The sequence below is a fragment of the Sinocyclocheilus grahami genome, unplaced genomic scaffold (assembly GCF_001515645.1).
Source record: "Sinocyclocheilus grahami isolate Dianchi unplaced genomic scaffold, SAMN03320097.WGS_v1.1 scaffold9257.1, whole genome shotgun sequence".
Lineage (NCBI taxonomy): Eukaryota > Metazoa > Chordata > Actinopteri > Cypriniformes > Cyprinidae > Sinocyclocheilus > Sinocyclocheilus grahami.
In genome coordinates, this window is record NW_015512492.1 from 2,522 (window position 1) to 5,269 (window position 2,748).

At 35.9% G+C, this 2,748-nt stretch overlaps 1 long non-coding RNA gene across 1 annotated transcript; it reads left to right on the forward strand.

The window, feature by feature from the left end:
* Positions 1–15: 15 nt before the first annotated feature.
* LOC107578188 (uncharacterized) lies at positions 16–2,730 on the forward strand. The gene is made up of 5 exons (XR_001608321.1): positions 16–232; positions 815–891; positions 986–1,069; positions 1,218–1,307; positions 2,606–2,730. It is a non-coding gene; the product is annotated as an uncharacterized lncRNA (long non-coding RNA).
* The last annotated feature ends 18 nt before the right edge of the window (positions 2,731–2,748 follow it).

Below are 2,748 nucleotides of genomic sequence, written 5' to 3' on the forward strand. Positions count from 1 at the left end.
TGCGCGTTAAATATCGCATGCGATTAATCGTGCAGCCCTAGTATGAATGCATATTCAAATGAGTGAATCCACCTGTGATTTCATTGACTAATTCCCCCTTCCTGTGTGTATCTCACCGTGTGCCTCTCTCTGGTCTGTCTTTTAGCTTTCTCCACTCCATTTTTACATATTCATTGCTCATTTTCTCTGTCCACTCCCCTGCTCCATCGTTTCTAAGCCACGGATCATTCCAGTAGGTTTATTTGTAACATTGTATGCTGCTCTAACATTTCCAGAAAACTTCTTAAACATTAGTTCAGTATTTGAATGGCATGTTCAGCATATTATGTTGTCTGCATGATGATTTGTGTTATTTCAGGGTTACTAAAAATGAAAATTCTGTCATTTACTTCCATGTTGCTTCCAAACTTGTTTGACTATCTTTCCTCTTTTGAGACACCACAAAGAGCAGCAGCATTCTTCAAAATTGTTTTGTGTTTCATAGGGGGGAAAAAACTAAATCATACAGGTATGGAACAACAGGGTAAATAATTCATTTTTGTTTTTAGGTCAACTGGCGTGCAACTGTGCACATGTCAATTCTTGAAACTGCGTATGCGAGTCTGAGCTCTTTTTCTTTCATAACAATGATGACTCATCCATGTGCGCTAAAGACACATGGCTACCAAAAAAGGGGAACAAAGTTTTTCCTACTGGCTAAAAAAAACCCTCTCAACTGTCAGACACTAACTTGCTCTCATTTAGCATGATGGAGAGGTTTCGTTTAAAATGAGGTTAATTTTGTATTTTTTTTATTTGGGATCATGTTTCAAAGACAGCAGGATTCAAGGAGTTGACTTAGTCTGAACAGCTTATATGCACAGACAGATTGGAGCTTCATATGGGAATGAGGTTAGTTCAGTTGTCTTTGGCCCAGGGTCAACAATCAGATGCAGTATACATGCCAGACTCATAAATTGCACTTTCCTCTTGACTCCCTATTCAGATGTTTTGCTATACAATTTAGTTTTTTATTCTGCACTGGTTCATCTGATGGCATTACTGTTCTGCTTGAGATATTTTTCGTCAGGTAAATGTGAATGATGTTGAGTTGGTATCTTGGAAAACATGATTTTACGTGTGATTTACATGTATATGTTGTACTTTTTTTTAAAAACTTGACTAACATAAAATGCTTTTTTGACGTGCTTTTTCCCCCTCTTTCTAAATTTGAAAAGCCATTTTGGGCATGCACACACTGATGAGTAATCAGCAGTATTATGAAGCACTGGCCAGCAGTACTATTGTCAACAAACAGGGCTTGAACAGTAAGTGAATATTCAGTTGTCCTGTAATGTTTGTTTGATTTTATGCTTTATATTTGTCTGAATTATTTATGATCGAATTATAGATTACACTTAAAGGAATAGTTTACTGAAAAAAGAAAATCTGCTGAAAATGTACTCACATTCTGGCCATCCAAGATGTAGATGAGTTTGTTTCTTCATCCAGACAAAAATGGATCCTCTCCAGTGAATGGGTGCCGTCTTAATGAAAGTTCAAACAGCTGATACAAACATCACAATATGACAGTACAAGTTACTATACAAGTAATACAAATGACTCCAGTCCATCAATTAATGAAAAGCTAAACGTGTGTAATAAATCCATAAAGACATTTTTTACTTCAAACTTATGCTTTTGACAAAAAATACGAGTCCTCTATCTATATTGCTGTTTCCAGTGGAAAAGGTTGTTTTGTCTGAATCAGGAGAGAAATATTCTCAGATCAAGCACCGTTTACAAGTGAAAATATTTTGGTGGATTTTCACAGAGTACAACAGGGGATGGACTTTTTGACTAGATGAAGCATTGTTATTGTTTATGGACTGGTATTTTGGCCAGAAGTGACAGTTGAAGTTAAAATGCCTTAATGATCGATTTGTTTAGTTTTTTTACAAACATGAGCTTTTTGCTTCAAAAGATGTTAATTTGTGGACTGGAGTCATATGGATTACTTGTGGATTATTGTGATGTTTTTATCAGCTGTTTGGACTCTCATTCTGACGGCACCCATTCACTGGAGAGGATTCATTGGTGAGCAAGTGATATAATGCTAAATTTCTCCAAATCTGTTCAGATAAAAAAAAAAAAAACTCATCTACATCTTGGGTGGCCTGAGGGTGAGCATTTTTGAGTGAACTATTCATTTAAACATGCCTGAATGTCAAACGCGTCTGCTGACAAATGATGCTAAACCTGCTATACTTAGTTTGAGCCATTATTGCAATTACTTTTAAACAGCTGGTGATTTAAAGTGTGTTTGAGCTATCGTTCTGTAAAAATTTATGCAATTAATTATCTAAAGCATTCCTGTAACTTAAACAGTAGAGCATGTCACTAGAATTGTCAAAATCATGGGTTCGATTCCCAGAAAAAAAAGGACATTCATGTAAAAATGTAAATAAATGTAATGCAATGCCATATACATTTGTTAGTGTAGCTTGGGATTGCTGTGAATAGATGTATACAGTGTAGAGTTTTACAATGTGATATAGTATTTTGTTATATATCTGGCACTGAATCATATAATTTGTGGTAATTGAGAGTTGTATAATATAAACAGGCGTAATCCAGTGTACTCGGTATAAGCCAGTGCCAGACGAACAGCCCAATGACACAGATGTAGAGGAAACACTACAGAGAATCAAGAGAAATGATCCAGACCTTGTTGAGGTCAACCTAAACAACATCAAGGTGCCACTTTCA